Below are 25,958 nucleotides of genomic sequence, written 5' to 3'. Positions count from 1 at the left end.
TGTATATTGTCTGTATTCCTTTCTGGTCTATGTTGCTTTTAGGCTCTTTGCTTAGAGGACTCCTTTCAATATTTCTTGTAGGGCTGGTTTCGTGTTTGCAAATTCCTTTAGTTTTTGTTTGTCCTGGAAGTTTTTTATCTCTCCTTCTCTTTTCAATGACATCCTAGCTGGATATAGTATTCTTGGCTGCATATTTTTCTCGTTTAGTGCTCTGAATATATCATGCCAGTCCTTTCTGTCCTGCCAGGTCTCTGTGGATAGGTTTGTTGCCAATCTAATGTTTGTACTACTATAGGTTACATATCTCTTCCCCCAAGCTGCTTTCAGGATTTTCTCTTTGTCTCTGAGAGTTGTAAGTTTTACTAATAGATGTCGGTGTATTGACCTATTTTTATTGATTTTGAGAGGGGTTCTCTGTGCCTCCTGGATTTTGATGCCTCTTTCCTTCCCCACATTAGGGAAGTTCTCTGCTATAATTTGCTCCAATATACGTTCTGCCCCTCTCTTTCTCTTTCTTCTTCTTCTGGGATCCCAATTATTCTAATGTTGTTTCATCTTATGGTATCGCTTATATCTTGAATTCTGCCCTCATGATCCAGTAGTTGTTTATCTCTCTTTTTCTCAGCTTCTTTATTTTCCACCATTTGGTCTTCTATATCACTGATTCTCTCTTCTCCCTCATTTATCCTAGCAGTTAGCACTCCCATTTTAATTGCACCTCATTAAAAGCCTTTTTGATTTCGACTTGGTTAGATTTTAGTTCTTTTATTTCTCCAGAAAGGGTTTCTTTAATAACTTCCATGCTTTTTTCAAGCACAGCTAGGATCTTTAAAAATCATGATTCTGAACTCTAGGTCTGACATTGTACTAATGTCCGTATTGAGTACGTCCGTGGCAGTTGGTACTACCTCTTGTTCTTTTTGTTGAGGGATTTTTTCCATCTTGTCCTTTTGTCCAGAGGAGAATAGATGAATTAGAAAACAAAATGCTAACAGGGTAACAACGTCCCCAGAAAGTATACACTAGACAAATCAGAAAAGACCTGAAACCTGGGGAAAAGAAGAAAAAAGAGAAAGAAAAAGATCAAAACAAAAACAGAACAAAACAAAAAAAAAAACAGAATATGATCAAATATGATCAGGCTGGTGCATAGATCAGTGCCACACACTAGATTTTGGGTATATTTTGGTCTGTTAGAAGAAAGTGCCTCCCAAAATTTTAAAGAAAGAAAAACTTATATATGTAGAAAAATAAGGGTTGATACAATGAAGGGATGGAATATGACTGTAAAGATGAAAATTATAAAAAATTTTATAAAAGGAATTGATAAGAAGTTGTTTCAAAAAAGAAAGAAGAGGATTTAAGAAAAAAAGAAAAGGAAAGGGAGAGAATGTGATCAGGCAGGACACTAAAACAAAGCCATACACTAGAGATTTAGGGTATATTTTGATCTGTTAGGAGAAACTGTATCTCAAAATTTTAAATAGAGAACAGCTTATCTATATATGCCAAAAATAATGGTAACTACTATGAAGGGATAGAATATGACTCTAAAAATGACAAAAAAAATTTTTAAAAAAGGGATTGATAAGATGTTGATTGAAAAAGGAAAAAAGAAAAATTTAAAAAAAAGACAGTTAAAAAAATTAACTTTGAAAGACTAAAGAATCATGGTAAAAAAGCCATGAATTATATGTGCACTATTCCCCTAGCTCTGGAGTTCTGCTGTTTTCATTGATCGGTAAACTTGGTCTTGGCTGCCTGTTCTTGCTGATCTCCTGGGGGAGGGGCCTGTTGCCGTGGTTCCCAAATGTCTTTGCTGGAGGTGGAATTTGCCCTGCCCTTGCCTGGTCTGGGCTAAGTAATCTGCTCCGGTTTGCTCTCGGGAGCTTTTGTTCCCTGCATGCTTTCGGTACAGCTTTGGAGGATGAGAGTGAAAATGGCGGCCTCCCAATCTCCGCCCCGGAGGAGCCGAGAACTCAGGGCCCTGCTCCTCAGTAAGCCCCCAGAGAAAGGCAGTCAATCACTCCCGTCTCCCCAGTCTCCGGCCGCACTCCATGCTCACCTGGCCCGTGACCGAGTGTTTCTATCTCTGGCACACAACCCCATGTGGAGTCTCCAAACCCAGCAGATCCCTGCGGCGTGCTTCTGCACCACTCCTCCCAGGGGAGGAATGTGAGTCTTCCCGGATCTGCCATGTGTTGGGTCTCTGCTGGAAGAGCAGTGGCCTGAGTATGCTGCAGATCACGGTTTATGGGAACCCCGAGCTGAGAGCCCGTGCCTCGGCTCCGTCTCTGCAGCCAGCTTCCCTGCTCCGATACCTGGGAGCTCTGCCGCACTCAGGCACCCCCGGTCTTTCTGTGACCCCGAGGGTCCTGAGACCACACTGTCGCACGAGGCTACCACACCCCGCTTAGTCACTGGAGCAACGTCCCTCAGTGGAGTCGACTTCTAAATGTTCTGATTTTGTGCTCCATGGCTCTATCTCATGCCAGAAGCAACTGACAGAGGCCCCCTCCCCCTCCACCTATCCTCCCGAATATTGCCTCGGATTTACTTCTCTGCATGTCCTACCTTCCAGAAAGTGGTCGCTTTTCTGTTCAGAGAGTTGTTGCTATTCTTTTCTTCAATCTCCTGTTGAGTTCGTAGGTGTTCAGAATGTTTTGATCCCTATCTAGCTGAATTCCTGGGACCAGGTGAAATTTAGGTCTCCTACTCCTCCACCATCTTGCTCCGCCCCCTAAAATTTTATTTTTTTAAGTAATCTCTGCACCCAACTACAATCCAGAGATTGAGTGGCGTGCTTCACTGTCTGAGCCAGCCAGGTGCCCCTTTTCTTAATGTAACTTTATAGACCATAAAACTGAGGCCCAGACTTGGGGGTGGGGAAAGACTAGAATTAGGATCTCTAGCAGGCTTACATTCTCAGATTACTTCAAGTAGCTCCCATTTTGATGTGCCATTGATTTAGATAATGCCAGTTTAAAAGTGGACTTGAAGTAGTACTCCATGTTCAAAATGAAATTTAAAATAGTTTGTTTCATTTGAACACAAATTATCACCAGAACACTGCATTCCTTGACGTTGTGAGTTTGTGAACCCTATTTTAACCAAAGCTGAAATTATTCTCTCATGCTATTGTAGTACTCCTCAACATCATACCTATACTGTTTTTGAAGCTGTGAGCCCAGATATGGTACCATAATAGGTGAATGCATTGTGTTTAAAGTCCTTTATCAAAGCAAACATCTAAAAGCAGTAACAAACTAAATCAAAATTTCTATAAATAGTCCTATTCCCTGGAAAACATTTCCCTAGGCATTCCATACCACCACAGGAGGCCATCTAGCCCACCAACTAGAATAATCAAATGCTAAATGTAGCTGGAATGAACCCGAAAAATAATTTTATCTAATTCTTTCATTTACAATTGAGGAAACTGAGCCCCAGGTAGAAGAGATATTTTTTAAGTTACACAACAATTTAGTGCCGGAACTAGAAAAAGAGCCCAGGTATCTGAACTTTAGTGGTCCTTCCACCAAACCCCATACATACCAAAATTAAATGGCATCTCAAGCAAATGGAGAAAGTTTTGGGAAGAAGTCACACAAAGTTTTTGTCTCCCAAGATTTAGACACAAAAAGGGGTGAGAAAAATAAAATGAAACAACCAAAAAACACCCAAACACACTCTAATGATGAGAAAGGAAAGCAGGGGATGATGAGTTGGAAGAGGTAGAAGCAATAGTTTTAAGTAATCTCTGCACCCAACTACAATCCAGAGATCGTGTGGCATGTTTTCACTAGAAAACAGTGAGTTTTTTACAAGTGTGAGCATCCATGAATCACTCTGGCCACGTGAAATTATTAGAATCAGCAAACAGGGTAAAAGATTTTGGCTCACATCCACTTTTACAAAGACAGATATTTGCCATTTTAATCAGCTGTCTCAAAGTAGTTTCTCTCCTGTTTGCTCAACCACTGAATCTTATACATACTTAATCTTATACTATACAAATTTAAGTAATTATCATTATGATTATGGTTATAATTAACATAACTTCTGTATTCGTGCAAAAACTATCTCTCTGGTAGTTGAATGTGTCTTTCAAAAGCCTTGTATTTCAGAAGCTAGATTAAGGCTGGCATATCCAAATTGTGGAAATTTTACTTTTTTTGTCATTTAACTAATAGACTATATCCCTTTGGAGTTGAAGCATAACACTTTTATTCTCCAAGGTTTGAACTTTGTACAAATTAATCTGACAAACCAATCTGTGCCAATTTGTTAATATTTGTTGCCAAACTCCATTGGAATATATTTGCAATTTAGCAATAGCTTTGTGTAATGAATGGCAATCAGGGAAACCTGGAAAGGTTTAATTACTCTTCAATTCCTTTTCTGTTTGTTCCTTAAAACTATATATATACATACATATATATAATACATGCATAAGTAAATGTAATATATTAATATATTAAATTGTTCAGAATGGCTAAAATTAACAACACAAGAAACAATAGGTGGGGATGTGAAGAAAGGGGAACCCTCTTACACTTTTGGTGGGAATGCATACTGATGCAGTCACTGTGGAAAACAGTACAGAGTTTCCTCAAAAAGTTAAAATTAAAACTACCCTAGGATCCAGCAATTGCACTACTAAGTATTTACCAAAAGAATACAGAAATACAATAATTCAAAGGGATATATGTACCCCAATGTTCATAACAGCATTATCTACAATAGTCAAATTATGGAAATAGCCCAAGTGTCCATTGACTGATGAATGGATAAAGAAGAAGTGGTATATATATATATATATATATATATATATATATATATATATTGGTGGTATATATATATATATATAATTATATTTAGCCATAATAAGAATGAAATCTTGGGGTGCCTGGGTGGCTCAGTCGTTGAGCATCTGCCTTTGGCTCAGGTAATGATCTCGGGGTCCTGGGATCGAGCCCCACATCAGGGTCCCTGCTCCGCAGGAAGCCAGCTTCACCCTCTCCCACTCCCCCTGCTTGTGTTCCCTCTCTAGCTGTGTCTCTCTGTCAAATAAATAAATAAAATCTTAAAAAAAAGAATGAAATCTTGCCAATGGCAATGACATGGTTGGAGCTAAAGAGTATTATGCTGAGTGAAATAAGTCAGAGAGAAAAAAATACCATATGATTTCACTCATATTTGCAATTTAAGAAACAAAAAAAATGAACAAAGGGGGGAAAAGAGACAGAGGCAAACCAAGAAACAGGCTCTTAACTATAGAGAACAAACTGATGGTTGTCAGAAGGTAGGTGGGTGTGGGGGATGGGTTAAATAGGGGATGGAGATTAAGGAGTGCAGTTGTCATCATGAGAACCCAGTGTTGTATGTAAGTGTTGAATCACTAAATTGTACACTTGAAACTAATATTACACTGTATTTTAACTAACTGGAATTTAAATAAAAACTTTTTAAAAAGTTCATGTACTTACAAATGCTTATAATTATAAATATTTAAAATATATATAATAAAAAACAAATAACGAAAAATACAGGAGTAAGCTTCTGAATATCGTGTCACAGATTTCAAATGGCTTTCAAATGTATTTTCTCATTTCCTTCCAGTGATATACTATTTGCCAGAAAACAGACTAAATTCTTATGAGTACATAGCCACTGCTATGTTTTGTTAACAAAGACAGTTAAATTCATGGCTTGATAATAACTATTAATTAACAAGTAATAAAAGTCAATAATTCATCTTGATGAATATTACAACTACATCATATTTGGTGAGTTTCATATTACTACTATGGAGTATTTGCAAAGAATCTCTGGCACAATTTCCATTATAATAAACATAGCAAATATTAGTATAGAAGGTACAGCTTCCCAAGCTTCTCAGAGACATTATTGATTTGCCATTTTCAATATATTATCTCATAAATAGAATAGTTTGCTTTTTTTCTGTCTCTTCTACTTCATGTGCAAAATATTGCCAAATAGTAGGACAGGAGTAAGGTGCTAGTAGCAAATTTCCTTATTTTACTAAGATATAAATGAAATCATGAATCCAATTTAACTGTGTAATCATACTTGGTTCATATTTCCCATTTCCTTTTTTTGTAATACTCAGGTGCCTCAGATAAGATACACCTCTGTGTTAAGCAGGAAAGATTCCATTAAAAAATAAATATGTCAGTTATAAAGTCCTGTTTCCCAAACATTTAACCTTGAAATTTAGTATTTACAATAAAATTCATTTCTCCAGATTACAAACTCACAAACATCCTTCAGAGAATCTAAATAGAGCATGTTAATTGATCCTTTAACTCCTAAAATATCTATTCTTCATCCTTACAATATAAGCTAATATAAGCACTAGCAACAAAAGCACCTCATTTTCTTTCTTTATTATTTTCTTCACTGAACCCCCCCCATACAAGTCAGGCACAGTTGATTACTGGGATTTGATTATATATTTATAAGAATGACTCATCTATGAATAAGCAGCAGGTTGTCACGTTCAGGATGGAATTTAAACAACACTGACTCTTAAAAGCAAGAGAGCTCACCACCAAGTGTGTACTCTGGGAACAGTCTCCAAATCCAACCTATTCCCCTAAACTACAGCCTTCAGCCACCTACTGGTCTTGCTATCCTTGACATCATTTGCTGTGCTGTAGCAGCACCCAATCACATGAGAGGTGCATGGGAAGGGATATGTAGCAAATACCTTACAAATCATCTCCTGCCTTTGTGTGATACCATGTGAGCGGCAAAGCATCTTTATATATGTCATTTGAGCCCCACAGAAAATTTTTGAAAATAATTGAGAGGAGAGACTATTATATACATCAGAATATGAGAAAACTGAAACTCAGTGGTTTAAATAATTTACCGAGTACAGCACTACTAGCTAAATAGAAGGGCTGATACTTGAACCTAGAATGTCAAACTTATGTCTTAGTGTTCTCTCTACTATCCCTCAAATGGGGATATCAGTGATTTTTAATGATATTTTACACATTTTGTTGCAATCATTTCAATTCTACCTTCGGAGATTAATGTACAATTAATTGCATATCACAAGCACAAGATTTGGTTGTCTGGACAAAAATACACTATTGTGACTCCAACCTTAACTGTCCAAAAATTCCTTCTCTGTCCCCCATATATGTGCATATTATGGAAAGTTCTGTATGTACGTATAAATGTATGAGAATTGACAGAACTTTCCATAATTAAAAAGAGAACTGTTAACAAAAACCTGGCTGAGTGGTATTTGAGTGTAGTAGCCCAGGTATATCAAGGAAGCCAAAGGAATAAAAAAGATTTAAAGTAATTGTGTTTATTCTTCAAATAGGAAAAGGCATTGGATATATTTTTTTAGTGGTCACTGATGAACTTGGAGTGGTAGAAGTGGAATTCAAACTGCAATCACTAGCAATAAAAATAATAATAGCCACAATTATTAAGCACCTACTCCATGCTACGAACCGCACTACCATTTATTTAATTTTAAACATAAAAATATAACATACATTATAATATATATACAAAAGGGCATATGTCATTAGTGTAGAGGTCAATGAGTTTTCCAGAACTGAACATGCCTATATAATTGTACCAAGATCAAAAAGTAGAACATTACTCACACTAAGCACTTTTTAAAAGTATTTCATTCTTACAACAATTCAATGAGGTAGTTATTCTTGTTCCCATTTTTTAATATGAGAAAACTGGTTCAGAGATGTTCACATGTTCAAGATTATCCAGTTTGTAAATAATAGAGAGGGGTTTGGAGTATTTTCCTCTACCTGCAAAGTTCATGCCACACATGCTTTTTAAAAGTTTAACAACAATATGAAGGATAGATACAGGACTAAAATTTGAGTAACCAGTAGAGCTGAGGGAAGATTTGAAAGGAGATGATCCCTGAGGATAGTTGCAGACTAAGGGGAAGGAATTAGTGGAGAGGAAATGATCAAAGATACAAGAAAAAGAAAAGTTAGGTTGCTAAAGAAATGGGAGATACAGGGTTAACCAAGAAAAACAGAAACATGTTCTTTTACAACGGAAGGAAAGGAGGATGAACATATGGGGAAATACTGAGATGGAGTAGAGATTGTAGAAGCAAGAGAGTCCAGCTGTATTAAGAATAGGAAGCACAAGGGTAAGGTGAAGTTTTAAGTATCGTTTCAGGCAAAACCCATGCTTTAATTAAAGTGAGACAGTGGAAGAAATATAATAATCAGCCAACATTTATTGAACACAAAATATTACAGGCACTCTTCTAAGTGATTTACATATTTTGACTCATCTAAGCCAATAAACAACTCTGTAATATAGGAACTAATGGTCTCCATATTTTATAGATCATGAAACTGAGGTTAAGTATCCAGCTTAAGTTCACATTAAAAAAACTAATAAGTGGTAGATTCAGAATTTGAACCCAAGCAATCTGGTTCCAGATTCCTTGCACGTAGATATGGAAGTGTTTGTTCACAAGAAAACAAGAGTGTCAAACACACAATAGATGAGCTATCAGAAAAGTGGATGGGTGAGGTAGGAGGAGGGACATATGAATAAGTAGAATTTAATTCAATTAGGTATAGAGTCCTGAACTGAAGTCTCAGTATGGCACTTACCGGATGTGTTCTAGTAAGCATAGAGAATGTATAAATTATCCCAGTGAGAACTACTCTGCAGAAGGCCTATGTGCTACTAATTCTAGAAATCATTATTATGTGACTAAGTGTAGAATCTTTCATGTTTTGAAATCAAGAGCATTAATCTGAGATAAATCTCCCAATTCCTCTTTTTACCACCTTAACACCCTTGGTTTTTAAATCCTTCACCAGAAATAGAGTACATATGCAGGTTGTGAGAATCTCTGTATATAGTGTCAAATGAGGGACATGTAAAACACACATCAATCCTCAAATTCCCTGGTAGCTAATAGCCTGTCACATTGGGCAACATTTTCAATCCCTCCTATGGCTTAATACCCAAATGTAAAGGTCCAGAGAATGACAGATTGAATATCATTTGTGCTCATTAACAATTTACTGGTGGTTTATCAATTTCCTAGCCAAGAGATTGAGGCAGAGGACATTAAAGTTTCAGTATGATAAGTGGTAAAAGGAAAAATCTACCAGGAAAAGATACAGAACTTCAGATATTACATAAACAGAAAGGTGGGAAGTTGGGATTAAGACAGACTTGTCCTATTTCTCAACTTGACCAAACAGCCAGTCTTATGCTTTTGCTTTGCCATCCATCAATTTGTGCTCTTTCAAATTTCAACACAATTCCTTCAAAAGAAAAGCTTGGTGTTTGCTCTGGCTTCTTTCCTGAGTAAATATGTTCTACTATCAGACAAATCAGATTCCCTCCTCAAAAACTACACTGCAAAATATTAAGGGAGAGAGGCTAATGTCAAAATAGCAAAGCTCAAAAATATCTGAAGGGAAATACATATAGCTTTGGTGAACACTTACCATACTTTGCAAGTCCAAATCCTGCAAAAATACTCCCCATCTATTTGTAAAGAAAGTTTCCAAATTTCTTAGTGGCTCAGTGTCATGAGAAAATACTATAATCACCATAGCAAAAGTTGTTACACATAAGGGAAAACTGGCTGCATTCTCAAAATTCTTTGTTCACTAAGGAAATGCCTTGATATCTATAATAATTTCAGAAACCACAAGTGTGTATGCATGGGGACAGCAGATACCTTATAGAATTTCAGTAATAGTACTTTTTCCTATTCTAAAGGCCAAGTGATTCCTGACCAAGAATATGACTTTACCTGTTTCTTTACTATACAAAATAGTGATTTGTCTGTTCAAATAAGATACTTAAAAAGTCTTTGACATGGTGCACTGATTTCTGAATGGACAGATTTAAAAAATACTTCATTGCATTATTATTTTTCTTGGTGGTTGTAAATGGAGGTTTGACTGTGTTGATTTATACTATATTGAAAATTCCTGCATTAGCCTGAAAAAAACACTAAGAGCCTTATATCCACTTGCTTCTGGAACTGGCAAATGAATCTTCTCAACCTTCATATCATCTAAAGTATTTCATGGGTCCAAGTGTCTGTTTTTCCTTTTAGAAACTCAAAAGTTTTATTCCTGCTTTATTGCTTAATTGTCTTTGTCAAGTCATTTAAAATTTCTGAGCCTCAATTTCTTCATCTGCAAATTTAGGCTAAGAGCACTTTAAAGTGCTGCTTTGAAGATCAAATTAGTGCTAATTTGAAAATCAAATTACATAATTTATGAGAAAATGTTTTGTATAGTAAATGTAAGGTGAATCATTTCATAGGAATACTACACAAACAAAAGTTTTTAAAAAAAAAAAAACTAGTTGCCCATTCTTGTTTAACAACATTAGAAAGAAAAAAAGGAAAACTTTGTTTTTCATATCATAAAACAAACATGACGGAATGACCTTTAATATTTTTTCTGCCTTTATACAAAGAGGAAACTGAACAGGGACATTTAGAAAGGAGTGTTCAACCCTGAATTGTCCCTCTCATGTACAAGCCCCTAATGAGCCTCATTAAGGAAAAGGAATAAACACACAGATAAGAGTAGATTGCTCATCACAGTCTAGTTTTTATACTGACCACCTGGCTTATGGTTTTTATAATAATTCAACATTTTGCAGTAGTAGTACTTGGCAGAAAAATACTGGCCTTCCTCGAGGGCCTGACGGTTTAACTGGCTACAGAGCTACAATTGGACTGCCTCAAATTACAATGCCATTTCAATTTTCTATTGAGAAAGAGGATGTAATAGAGGAAGGCACAGAAAGGCTAGAAATGAGCCTAGTGGCTGAGAACTCACATCACCTGTTTAATCATGACTGTACTATTTGTAAAATATCCTCATAAGTATCACACTTTAGTTCATGCCAATGGCACATGGCATATGTTTTCAAGCATCCCAGGCCTATTTTGGACTGGAACAAAAATACTTCATTTTGTTTCTTTATTTGGATGGTAAGAAAAGCCTGGTAAAAACCTAAAAGAAAAGTACCTGTGCCCGAAATTGTGTTGTTAATTCTCTCTCTCTGTCTCTCTCAGTTAAAGGTATTCCATTACGTCTGTGCCTCATTTTGCTACTGAGTCAAATCTATATTTTTGGTCTCAGTTATGACAGTGATATTGCTCTGTGCCCCTTTTTAGAATTCTAAAATTTTATTATTTACTATGGATGATCAAAGAGATAGGGTTTTAAGAGAACTGCAAACTCCTGAGCAATGCCCATAAAAGGATACCATGTTCTTACATTTATTATTTTGCTCACAATTTAAATTACTGTTTAAAAATGTTATACAAACTGAAGAGTTCACCATGCTGTAATAACACAAAGTAGCTGATTTAATGAAAAGAAAAAAAAACTGAAAGGGAGTCACAGCAAGCTTGTTTGATTGGAATGTTAATGAGATCCACTAACATCACCAGTATCTCTGCTCCCTCTTGGACCCTTCCTCATTTATGAGCCACTTTTAAATCAGGGAATTACATTTTAAGGAAAACCATTTACCCAAATTTAATTAATCTGAACGAGAATCAATGTAGCCCTCTTAGTCAGTTTACCAATTGAATTAATTAATTTTATTTTAATTTCTGTTTCTGGATCACCTAGTAGGAATACAGGGATCAAGGAATAATACCAATGAAAAATAAGTCACATTTATAAAAGAAGTGTTTATATATGAATAGTAATTTTGAAACATGCCTTTCTTCCCAACTGCTCTGCAAATAATCACTGGGATCAATCTGTACCAATTGGAATAACTGGCTTTATATGAAGTTATTACCAGAAGGGGCACAGTTGAAGTGCAGTCCATTTTATTTTCTAAACTCCAACTTGATAACCATATTAAAGTAAACATGTTAATGCTATCAATTTCAGGATAAAATTTGTTTTTATTTCTAACCACAATGTTCAATTATCTTTCATTAAATGTATTTTATAACACAAAACAACATTGCTAATCTACCCTAGGCCTGGGAATCATAAAAATTTGTTGAGATAGTATTTTATAAGTCATGTAATTGTTTTCCTGTATTCTATCTCTATTTTCAAATTAAGCTATGGGTAGGGAGGCAATATAAAGAACACATGGCTGTATTTAAGAAATTTTGAGTTCAAACTCCAAGCTTAACATTAAGTTTCTAAGTAACCTTAGATAAGTCATTTAACCTCTCTGTGCCAGTCTGTGTTTCATCTCTAAAATAAGAGGTTTGCATTAGATTATTCCTTATGTGTAACATTCTATGTTTTTTGTTTCATTTTAAGGCTAAATGAAGTCAACAATCAAGCTATTTTAAATGATTATTTACCTCAGCACCCACCACAACCAACAAATGAAACTGGTTATATTTTTCTATTGTTATATGCCAACAAATTGGACAACCTAGATGAAATGGATAAATTCCTAGAAACAAAAAATCCTAAAACTGAATCAGGAAGAAATAGAAAATTCAAACAGACCAATTACTAGCAACAAAATAGAATCAGTAGTCAAAAAACTCTCAACAAAAAAAGTCCAGGACCAGATGGCTTCACGGAAGAATTCTATCAAACATTTGAAAGTTAATACCTATTTTTCTCAAACTATTCCAAAAAACAGAAGAGGAAGTAATGCTTCCAAATTCATTCTACAAAGCCAGCCATTACCCCAATATAGAAACAAGGTAAAGACACTGGAAAAAAAAAAAAGAAAAGGAAACTGTAGGCAGATATATCTGATGAACATAGATGCACAAATCCTCAACAAAGTATTAGAAAACTGAATCCAACAATATATTAAAAAATAATCTATCATGATCAAGTGGATTTTTTCCAGAGATCACAAGTCAATCAACATAATATATCACATTACCAAGAGAAAAGATAAAAAAACATATGATCATTTCAATAGATCCAGAAAAGGTGTCTGGAAAGTACAACAACCATTCACAATAAAAATCCTCAACAAAGTAAGTTTATAGGGAACATATCTCAACCTAATAAAGGCCATTTATGAAAAACCCACAGCTAACATCATCCTTAATGAGGAAAAACTGAGACCTTTTCCCCTAAGGTCAGAAACAAGACAAGGATGCCCATCCTCACCACTTTCATTCAACATATTATTGGAAGTCTTAACCACAGTAATCAGACTAAATAAATAAATAAATAATATCCAAATTGGTAAGAAGTAAAACTTTTACTATTTGCAGATGACAAGATATATATAAAAAGCCTAAAGACTCCACCAAAAAACTACTAGAATTGATAAATGAATTCAGCAAAGTTGCAGTATACAAAATTAATGTACAGAAATCTGTTTCTAAAGAATTATAGAATAAGTATGTTACCTACTTACCTATAGAATCCCCTTCTAGCTCTTTTCCTCCCCTTGTTCCTTGATTCACGTTGGCATGACACTATGACAAAGAAGAAACCACATATCTATCACTACTTGGTTATCTCTGAGAGTGCCTCTGCTTCTAGGTCAGCTTCTATCCAGGAGGCTGTGAAATTCTCTGTCCTCAATAAGGCCCTTCTATTGTCATCACTGACCTTCACCATTGTTATATTGTTCACTGCACTGACCTTCACCATTGCTATATTATTCTCTGCAGTAATAATAACAGCAATAACAACAACAGTAGTAACTTTGAAAGTGTCAACATTGGGTACTTATTATTTGCCAGGCACTGGCTTGAAGACTTTGCATGCTTTATCTCATTTAACTCTCACAGAAAAAAAGATAGGTATGAATGTTTTCCCCTATCTCACAGATGGGGAAACTGAGACTTATAGAAGTTAAGTTACTTGCAAAAAGCAATATTTGGCAGAGCCAGGATTGAAACTGAGAAGGCCCAGGTCCAGAGCCATCATCCTTAGCCAACGGGTCATATTGAATACGCACTGTTATATCTAGCAATGTTTTAGGCACTAAGAGTGTGGGTTCATGAAAATATTTGAAAGAAGCTATGGCCCCTATGATAAAAGAGCATGGAATGTGCAAATACACAGCTATGGGTAACATTATGGAATGCACTAAGTAGTTCAAACTTTTCAGGGTTAAATGCTATTGTAGTACATTTCTAAAGGAAAACACTTTATTAGAATCAGGACATCACAAATCAGTGAAAAAAAGGAAGGATGATTCAATAAAATTTTATGAAACTATTATTTTAGCTAATTGGAAAAATAATAAAGGGGTATTATTATTCATATCTAATATCAAAATTCATTCTAAATGGATCAAATATTTCAGTAAAAAATATGTAATGAGAAAAATAAGGGTAAATATTTGTCGGATCTAAGATTAGTAAGGTCTTTTTAAGCATAAGAACTCCTGAAGAAGGCTGATGACAAAAGTTTGGTAAGTTTTCTATATGTAAAATGCCATAAACAACATTAAAAGTCAAATGATAAACTGATAAAAAATATTTACAAAAAATATAATGGATTAATATTTCATATAAAAATGTTCTTACATATCAATAATAAAATATTCTAATACATTAGAAAAAATATGCAGAGGCATTGAAAAAATGAAAAAAAATATAGGCCAATACATATACAAAGCAATTTAAATTCAATAATAACAGATATATTATTATGAAAACAATGAAATTGTGTTTTTTTCTCTCTCTCTTTTTTTAAGAAACCCTATGCCATTGATGAAATAAACTGACGATGACACACACACACAAAATGGAAAGATATTTCATGCTCATAGATTGAAAGAACAAATATTACCCAAAGCAATCTACACATTTAATGTAATGGATTGGAAGGACAAATATTATTAAAATATCTATACTACCCAAAGCAATCTATACATTTAATGCAATCCCTATCAAAAACCACCAGCGTTGTTGTTGTTTAGAAAAACAATCCTAAAATTTGTATGGAACCACAAAAGACCCCAAGTAGCCAAAGCAATCATGAAAAAGAAAATAAAACTGGAGGTATCACAATTCTAGTTTTCAAGTTATATTACAAAGCTGTAGTTATAAAAACAGTATGGTACTGGCACAAAAATAGACACATAGATCAATAGAACAGAATAGAGAACCCAGAAATAAGCCCAAAAATATGAGGTCAATTAGTCTTCCATAAAAGCAGAAAGAATATCCAATGGGAAAATGAATGTCTCTTCAACAAATGATGTTGGGAAAACTGGACAGTGACATGCAAGAGAATGAAACTGGATCACTTTCTTACATCATCCACACAGTAAACTCAAAATGGATTAAGGACCTAAATGTGAGACCTGAAACCATAAAAAATCCTAGAAGAGAGCATAGACAGTACTTTCTCTGACATTGGCTGTAACAACAACATTTTTCTAGGTATGTGTCCTGTGACAAGGGAAATAAAAGCAAAAATAAACTATTTGGTATTACATCAAAATAAAAAGTTTCTGCATAGTTAAGGAAACAATCAACAAAACTAAATGGCAACCTACTGAATGGTAGTAGATATTTGCAAATGATAAATCCAATAAAGTGTTAGTATGCAAAATATATAAAGAATTTATAAAACTCAACACCCAAAAACCAAATAATCCCATTAAAAAATGGGCAGAAGACATGAACAGACATTTCTCCAAAGACATCCAGATGGCCAACAGACACATGAAAAGATGCTCAACATCGTTCATCATCAGGGAAATGCAAATCGAAAGTACGAGAAATCATCTCACACCTGTCAGGATGACTAAAACCAAAAACACAAGAAAAGACAAGTGTTGAAGTGATGTGGAGAAAAGGGAATCCTCGTGTACTGTTGGTGGGAATGTAATCTAGTGCAGCCATTGTGGAAGACAGTATGGAGGTTCATCAAATGCTAAAAATAGAACTGCCCTATAATCCAGTAATCATGCTACTGGGTATTTACCCCCAAATTACAAAACACTAGCTTGGAGGGTTACATGCATCCTATGTTTATAGCAGCAATATGTACAATAGCCAAATTATGGAAGTAGCTCATGTATATATCAGTAGATGGATGGATAAAAAAGAGGTGACATATATAGATATATCTTTATATAAATAAATAAATAATAAATAAATAAATAAAATAATGCTGGTAGTATTTTGATAAGGAATACATTAAATGTGTAGATTGGTTTTAATATTTGTTCTTCCAACCCATGAGCATGAAATATCTTTCCATTTCTTTATGTCATCTTCAAGTTACTTCATCAATGCTTTATAATTTTTGCAGCACAGGTATTTCACCTCTGGATAAGTTTATTCCTTGGTATTTTATTTATTGATGAGTTCTTTGATGTGACTGGTACGCTTAGGTTATACTTTGATATTATGGTCAACACCTATTTAGTCATGATACTGGTGTCTAAAGGTAGCATGAATAATTGAAATCAATCCACAGATTGTCTTAAACCCTATTTCACTTCTCCTGTTAAATATTTTCCCATGGGAACTAATAAGTAGTAAAATGGAATGTATAAATTCTTACCTGCCCAGGCTTCAGGGGACAAAAAAGGAGCAAAAACAGGAGAAGAAAGGAGAAAACAATAATTTGTATAGCTCAGAACCTGTATAATTAATCCTTAACCCAAGTTGACTGTTGTTAGCAACATTTAAAAAGAAATCCTGTAACTACTTATTAAATGCATTTCCTGTTATAATAGGTACATTATAATCAATATGTAAAAATTGCCTTGACCACATATAGCCAATGCTTCTTAGAATGAATGTACCTTCTAAATAAGCTTAGCATCCAGTTGCAGCCTTTACTTAAACAATCAATTAAAATTGAACAAAATACAAGGGTGCCTGGGTGGTTCAGATGGTTAAGTGTCTGTCTTCGGCTCAGGTCATGATCCTGGGGTCCTGGGATCGAGCCAGTCTGGCTCCTGGCTTGGCAGGGAGCCTGCTTCTCCCTCTCCCTCTGCCTCTCCCCTGCTCATGCTATCTCTCTCTCTCTGTATCTCTCTGTCTCAAATGAATAAATAAAATCTTAAAAAAAAAACAACAATTGAACAAAATACAGTATATGCAGCTTTATTCTACTTACATGTACCTGAGACACAAAAAAGTGCCTAATAAATACCTGGTAATTTTGTTAAGTTGTTGCTATGAATTATCAATAGAATATGATGTATTCTGCTAAAAGCCTTTGAATCAGCCCTCCCCAATGAAGCATCCCCTCATCACTTTAGCTTTTATTTCCATCATGATTACACAGGGATATATGTATTTGAGACTCTGATCAAATGTTCTTTAATCACTATATATATGTCTATATGCAAATTATTTTATTTATAGAAAATAAAGAAACAGAAATCTCACCTCCATCAATACTAGTGAAACCTGATTATAATAATCAAATACCAGACTGACTGCCAGAGTTTACCAGCCTTAAACCCAGAATTGAATTTCTTTTTTTTTTTAAGATTCTATTTATTTATTTGTCAGAGAAAGAGAGTTTGAGCACAAGCAGGGGGAACAGCAGTCAGAGGGAGAAGCAAGCTCCCCGCTGAGCAAAGAGCCTGATGCAGGACTCCATCCCAGGACCCTGGGATCATGACCTGAGCCGAAGGCAAACACTTAACTGACTGAGCATCCCCATAATTGAATTTCTTGTTATATACCTATGATATTCTGAAAATGGCTGGTTTGTTTTTCACAGTTGACTGTAGATCTTAAATAAATGTAATTTACCCAAAGGAGCAGCCATAATATATCAGAAAAAGAAAGGGTTTCTAATCAGTCTTTGGCATTACAATATATTTAAGAGGTAAAGCCTAGCCAGTGGATGAGTCTGAGGCAATTCCTATGAAGACAGTAGATATCACTTGAATACCAGAAATACTCTATAGAGTTTCTTTTTTAATTTAAATTCAATTAGCTAACATACAGTATATCATTAATTTCAGATATACTGTTCAATATAGAGTTTCATCTTGGTTAGTAATGAAATAGCCATCTGACAAATGCAAGCAGTAAAGTGGCACTAATCAGGAAAATTACAGGGAAGTTACTTCTTGTCCTTCTGCTAAGTGAAAGACTAAAGCACTATGATACTACTTAAGCTTTTAAATGACATTCCTTGTAATGAAAATGCACAATATAAAGGGTTAGTGAGATAAAATGTAAATATTTTAAAACATAGTTTTATGACTTTTTTTTCAGAGTTGGAAAATATATCCTGGGCTACGTGTAGAGCCAGTACCCCTGAGATAGTTATAAGTCCCTAAAATAGGCATATAAATTTAGTAATAAACGATTGTCAGGTTATGTGTGCTTTCATCCATATTTGCATACCTACTGGTTACCACAGTAGACATTCTCAAATTGTCTTATTTAACAATTAACTTGCAAAAGCATGTAAGAACATTGGAAAATGCAAGAGTCTTACACTGGTAAATATTTCTCCCATTATATTAACAAAATATTAAGAATAATAACATGGACAGCCTAATTAAATATGAAGAAACAGAATTTATTATGTGGAGATGACAAACTAATCATCTGTAGAGAAATATATAGGTAGTTCCCCAAAACAAACACATTAGCCAAGATTTAATTAAATTTGCTTCAAAGGTATTAGTGCAGATTTGAAAAGTAATAAGTGTTATTTAATTTGTCAACTGGATTTTATCACTCTAGGCTTTGACTCAGTCTTTATTGTCATTATATATTTTCTTTTTGCTCACTTTCCCTATACAATTTTGAAAAAGACTTGTATTAACAATATTTTTGGCATTTGATACACCTTATTTTTTGCCAGAGGTCTTGTTTCTATCTGAAGTAGACTTTCCAGGAATGGAAACTCAAAATCTGCATTTTAGGAAATTTCCTAAATGATAATAATGTTTCCTAAATATAATGTTTCCTAAATATAAACTCACTGAGTTAGTTGGTCACATCCAAATAAAGATAAACTTCATCATGTGTCTTCTAATCTCTAATGGTGGAAATTACAATTACTTCTGGCAGGCAAGATTTTTGACATGCTACTATCTTGTCCTATTGACTGTATCTTTCCCAGAGTAGCCTTGGTATCTGGGTTTTGGAGAGAGACATTACAGCACAAATATAACAGCAGTATTCAATATAAATTCAACAGTATTATATAAATAACATTTGTTTATTTATTGTTTATATAATCATTGCATAAATAATTTCTATAATAAATAAATAAGAGTTATAATGTAAATTATGTAATGAATAAATTAGCATTATATATTATACACTATTATATAAATTGTTTATATAATAAAAACAATAAATATAATAGCAGTCTTCCTCCTCTATGCTCCTGCCCCAAGCAATCAAACAAGAAAAAGAAATAAAAGTCATCTGAATTGGTAAGGAAGAACTAAAACTGTCACTATTTGCAAATGATAGATACTATATAGAGAAAACCCTAAAAACTCCACCAAAAATTATTAAAACTGATAAGTGAATTAAATAAATTTCAGGAGAGAAATTCAGTGTACAGAAATCTGTTGTATTTCTATACACTAATAATGAAGTAGTAGAAAGATAAATTAAGAAAACAATCCCATTTACAATTGCACCAAAAATAATAAAATACCTAGGAATAAATCAAACCAAATATTTGAAAGACCTGTACTCCAAAAACTATAAAAGACTGATGATAGAAATTGAAGATGACACAAGCAAATGGAAAGATAATCTATGCTCATGGATTGGGAGAACCAATACTCTTAAAATGTTCATACTGCCCCCCAAAATGTAAGACTTTAATGCAATTTCTATCAAAATCAGTCACAGAACCAGAACAAATAATACTAAAATTTGTATGGAACAACACAAGACTCCAAATAGTCAAAGCCATTTTGAAAAAAAGGAACAAAACTGGAGGTATCACTATCCCAGATTTCAAGATACATTACAAAGCTGTAGTTATCAAAACAGTATGGTATTAGAGAGTACTATGGTAAGCAAAATACACCTGTCAGAGAAAGACAAATACCATACGATTTCACTCATATGTGGAATTTAAGAAACAACAAATGCACAAAGAAAAAAAGAAAGAGAGAGAGAAGCAAACAAAGAAAGACTTTTATCTATAGAGAACAAGCTGATGGTTACCAAAGGGGAGGTGGGTGAGGGGGATGGTTTAAATAGGTGGTGGGGACTAAGGACTGCTCTAGCTGTGATGTGCACTGGGTGTTATATGGAAGTGCTGTATCACTATATTATACATCTGAAACTAATATTACACTATATGTTAACTAACTGCAGTTTAAATAAAAACTTTTAAAAAAAGAAACAGGCAAGGACATTAAAACAGTTCTAACTGAATTTCTGTTCTAAAAGTTACATAAGTACATGAAATATAAAGAAAAAGTAAAATGTCAGAGATGAAAGATAGAAATGAATAGAGATGAAAAAGGTACAAATTTCCAATTATAAAATAAGTAAGTCATGGGGTAGTAAGTACAGGATAGTGGCTATAGTTAATACTATTGTCTTGCATATATTAAAATATCTGGAAGAGTGGATCTTGAAACTTATCATCATGAGAAAAAGTTATAACTATGCATGGTGGATGGATGTTAACTGGACTTATTGTGGTGATCATTTTGTAATAATACAAATATTGAATTACTGCATTATACACCTGAAAATAATATAATGTTATGTCAATTATACTTCAATTTTTTTTAAAAGTTAAAAAAAGAAATTTTAAAATATTTTTTTAAAAAACAAATATATCCATGATACCTATCACCAGGCATGTGTTGTGATGAGCACTGGGTGTCATACACAACTAATGAATCATTGAACACTACATCAAAAACAAATGACGTACTATATGTTGGCTAACTGAACATAACAACAACAACAACAACAACAACAACAAACAAATATATCCTATGATGGAAAAACATTTACTTGACATTAAACAATTCCTGTAATGCATTTTTTTCTGTTATATTCAAGAATTAAATAGTTAGCTTATATTTTTATATAATTCTACCAGATGATCAGACTGTCTTTCCTTCTTTCCATTTATCCATTTGTGATAGATTGACTTATTTGTCCCAATTATTCACTCTCCTATAAATAGAATTCTATATCCACACCTTTGCCTCAAGGTAAGTGTATTTGTCTGATCTTTGACCTTGGATTTAACCACATGGCTTGCTTTGGCCAACTGGATTTTAACAGTCAAGATACAAGCGGACTTGAGATGTGTCTGCCCAGGTTTTATTGGCTCTTTTGTACTTCTGCCATTACCGTGAAGAAAACATACACTGTAACCACTGCTCCTCCAATCTGAGCAGCAAGGTGAAACCTAAGGAGTAACTGACAGACCTGCAGGCTGTAGAAAAACTTTCCTCAACTGACCCACAGAAATATGAATGAGAAGTAAGTGTTTATTTTTTAGTACCACTGATATTTTGTGATTTTTTTTAAACAGCAATAGATGACTGATACAGTGTTCATCCATCCATTCATCCATTCTATTATCAGTATATGCACCAATTGAGATGTCTGGAGTGATGTCTATCAAATGTTAACAATGGTTGCTTCTGAGTGGTATAATATAATTTTAAAAAGTACATTATTCGTTTATGCATTATTTGAATGTTTATAAAGGTAAAGTCTAATTGCTACAAAATTATAGTTATTATTCCTTCAAAAAGTAGGAACAATATTAGGAAAAGTAAATAAGAATGATGTTAAGAAATACTCTATTTTTTAGGAAATATTTTTTCTGAGAAAAATTAAAAATTATTTCTTATTATCTCTAGTTTATTGGTATGTATCTAAGAGTTTCATGCACATACATAAACTTTTATTGCATTAATTATGTGAAACAACTTTCATTTTGCTATCAAATTCCATATACGTAAATATAAGGTACATTAAAAGCCAACCCACTGGGATAACTAACTGCTAAATTTGGGGATATGCTAATCTCCTATAACTTATTAAATGTTTTATTTGATGCATCTTTTCAGTGTGATGTACTTCTTATTACAACTTCCATAAAAAGTGATACATTCCATATCACATATATAACACAATATTTAATAAAATGAAAAAGTGAGGTAGATTTTAAACAATGGGCAGGGGAGGAGGCAAGATGGTAGAAGAGTAGGGGACCTTATTTCATCTGGTCCCTTGAGTTTCACTGGTATCTATGAAACCATTCTGAACACCACAAATTCAACCTGAGATGTAAGAAAATATACCAGGAAGTCTACAAGTAGAAGTATGACTGCTTTTTGCAAGGTAGGAAGTGTGGAGTCATGAATCTGTGGGGAGATATCAGAAAATAAATGGAGGGGGAGGGGGAGCCTCCATAAGCTGGCTACTGGAAAGCGATATAACACTGGAGCGCAAAATCAGAACCCTTAGAAATCTGCTCCAGTGAGAGACATCCATTTCTGAAAGGGGTTCAGGGGATGAAAAGAGCAGAATTCTAGTTTGGTCATTGTGGTCTCAGGATCTGAGGAGACACAGAACTAATTGGGTGCCTGAACCAGTAGAGTGCCCAAGCAAGGGAGCAGGGAAAATGGTCACAGTCAGCAAGCCCAAGAGGGGACTCTTAGCTCGGGTCACCATAAACCATGAGCTGGGGCAGTTGGGTGACTACTCTTTGCCTGAGCACCCTGAAAAGAACTGGAATAAGCAGGCCTGGCCATTTACCATCCCCTGGGAGGGGTGAAATGGCTGCACCCACGACCAGGCAACAACTCTCAGGGCGGTGGTGGTCCCAGAAAGGAGAGTAGGGCAACACCCATTACTCCCCCCAGAGCAGAAGAGTGGGTACATTCACGAGCCCACAACCACTCTCAGTTCCTGGGCACACAAAGGGCAGTGACACGGGTCCCTCAGACTCCCCCTAGGAGGATTGCAATGGGCAAGCACTGCAAGAGTCTGCGGAGTTTGAGACACACAAAAGTGAAAACTGTTTGTCCCAGAGGGTTTATTGAAGAGGGGGGACCATGATTTCTGAGCAATGGGCCACAGATCCAGGTTCGGCCATATTTACTCTGATCCTCTAAAGAAGCATAGAAAGCCTCCAGGGAACAAAAGCCACACAGAGGGCCAGCTTCCACTGAGTTCACCCCTTGACAAGGAGTGGGGCAACTACACCCAGGCAAAGACACCTGAGAAGCAGCACAGCAGGCCCCTCCTTCAGAAGACAGACTGGAAGAACAGGTGAACAACAATTGTATGGATCCCACAAGACTGTAAAACTACACTGCCAGGGAAAATAGTATATTCAGCTCCAGGTGTTTTCTCACGATTCATTTATCTTTCAGTCTAAAATTTTCCATTTCTTTTTTTTTACCTTTTTCCCATTTCAACTAGAGTCTTATTGTACCAACTTATGTTTTTAAGTTGGTTTTTAACTTTTATTTTTTACATCTACATTTTATAGACATATGCTTCATTTTAGTCCTTTTTACACTCTATTCAATTAATATATATAAAATACATTATATTATATACATAAATAATATATAATATATAAATAAAGTTTTGCTTTCTTTGTAAATTTGGAATGTAGTGTCTTTTAACACACAGACCAAAATTCAATCAGGAACAAGAGGATCACCCTGCTTTGTCCACCCTGAGAGATTATAGTCTCTCCCCCTGCCCTTTTTTGTTTCATTTTGGTTTTGTTTGCTTTTCTGTTGTGGTTTCTGACCTCTTCAGATTTGTCTAGGGTGTATTTTGTTTGGGTTGTGGTTGATATTTTGGACTCTGCTTACTTGCTCATCCATCCTTCTCTGGGCAAAATGACTAGAAGGAGGAATTCACAACAAAAGAAAGAACCAGAGGCAATGTTCTCTGCCACAGAGCTAATGGATATGGATATAAGTAAGATGTCAGAGATGGAATTTCAGGATAGCAATTATAAATTTATAGTTAGGCTTGAAAAAAGCATAAATGACAGTACATAATCTCTAAGGGTATAAATGAGATCTAATCAGGTCAAACTTTAAAATGTTATGAATGAAATGCAGTCTAAATTGAATGCTCTAACAGCTAGGGTCAGTGAGGCAGAAGAGAGAATAAGTGATCTAGAGGACAGGCTGATGGAAAGGAAGGAAGCTGAGGAAAAGAGAAAAGACACTCAGAGCCCATGAAGAAAGACTTCCAGAATTTAATGATGTCCTGAAAAGAAAAAATGTCAGAATTATTAAGGTGCCTGAGGGAGTGGAGAGAGAGAAAGGGCCAGTATATTTGAGAAAATCATGGCTGAGAACTTCCCTAATCTGGGAAAAGAACAAGCATTCATGTCCAAGAAGCAGAGAGGACACCTCCCCAAATCAGTAAAGTAGATCAACATCCCAACATATAATAATGAAGCTTGCAAATCTTAGAGAAAAAGAAGCTATCATAAGAGCAACTGGGGAAAGAAGGTTCCTTATGTACAAAGGGAGAACATCAGAATAACATCAGACCTGTCCAAAGAAACCTGGCAGTCTAGAAAGGGCTGGCATGATATATTCAGGATACTAAATGAGAAGAATATCCAGCCCAGAATACTTTATCCAGCAAGGCTGTCATTCAGAATGGAAGGAGAGATGCAGAGCTTCCAGGACAGGCCAAAACAGAAAGAATATGTGACCACCAAGCCAGCCCTGCAAAAAATATTAAAGGGGATTCTGTAAGCGAAGAGAGACCCAAGAGAAATATAGATCAGAAATTAACAGAGACAATCTACAGAAACAGGGACTTTACAGGCAATACAATGGCACTAAATTCATATCTTTCAATAGTTACTCTGAATGTAAATGAGCTAAATGCTTCAATCAAAAGACACGGTATCAAATTTGATAAAAAAAAAAAGCAAGAATCATCCATATGCTGCCTATAAGAGACTCATTTTATTTTATTTTTTAAAAATTTTATTTATTTGACAGAGAAAGAGCAAGCACAAGTAGAGGGAGCAGCAGGGCAGAGGGAGAGGGAGAAGCAGGCTTCCTGCTGAGCAGGGAGCCTGATGTGGGGCTTGATTCCAGGACCCTGGGATCATGACACAAGCCCAAGGGAGCCAATTAACTGGCTGAGCCACCCAGGCATCCTTACAAGAGACTCATTTTAGACCTAAAGACACCTCCAGACTGAAAGCGAGGGGGTGGGGCCTCTGGACTTGTCTGGAGCTAGCAGCCACCAGACCAGGGGCCCTGGCAAGGTGCTTAGCAGACTACCATAGACTCTGTGTCAAACCAGCAGTTTGCAGGTGGCTGCACCAAGACGCCTAGGAGGTGCCGGAGGATGCCGCCCTAGCAGCAGAGGAGCTGCAGCTGCTGCTTGGTGTCTGTAAGTGGTTCAACGTGTGCATGAGGTTTGGCTTCCTATCCATGACTGCCCATGCCAGGGTCATGCTTGACCCCCCATGAATGTCTTTTTGCACCAGAGCAAGCTGTACATGGAGGGCTTCTGGAGCTTGGAGGAGGGTGAGGCAGTGGAGTTCAGCTTTAAGAAGTCGGCTAAGGGCCTAGAGTTTATCAGGGTCACCGGCCCTGATGGGGTGTTTTGTATTGGGAATGAGAGGTGGCCCAAAAGGAAGAACACGCAGAAGCGCAGATCAAAGGGAGACAGGTGCTACAACTGTGGAGGTCTAGACCACCATGCCAAGGAATGCAAGCTGCCATCCCAGCCCAAGAAGTGCCACTTCTGCCAGAGCATCAGCCATGTGGTGACCTCCTGTCTCCTGAAGGCCCAGTAGGCCCCCAGCTCACAGGGAAAGCCAGCCTACTTTCAAGAAGAAGAAAGAAGAAGAAGAAAAAGAAGAAGAGGAAGAAGAAGAAGAAGAAGAAGAAGAAGAAGAAGAAGAAGAAGCAGAAGAAGAAGAAGAAGAAGAAGAAGAAAGAAGAAGAAGAAGAAGGAGGAGGAGGAGGAGAAGAAGAAGAAGGAGAAGAAGAAAGAAGAAGAAGAAGAAGAAGAAGAAGAAGAAGAAGAA

At 35.6% G+C, this 25,958-nt stretch overlaps 1 pseudogene; it reads left to right on the top strand.

The window, feature by feature from the left end:
* LOC112822598 (protein lin-28 homolog A pseudogene) overlaps positions 1-25,958 on the top strand; it is a 30,434-nt pseudogene that overhangs the window by 4,263 nt on the left and 213 nt on the right.

The sequence above is a fragment of the Callorhinus ursinus genome, unplaced genomic scaffold (assembly GCF_003265705.2).
Source record: "Callorhinus ursinus isolate GAN/ISIS: 27379988/994484 unplaced genomic scaffold, GSC_fseal_2.0 scaffold40, whole genome shotgun sequence".
NCBI classification, from domain to species: Eukaryota; Metazoa; Chordata; class Mammalia; order Carnivora; family Otariidae; genus Callorhinus; species Callorhinus ursinus.
Note: the sequence above shows the minus strand (reverse complement) of the source record. Positions and strands in the feature narration are given on the sequence as shown.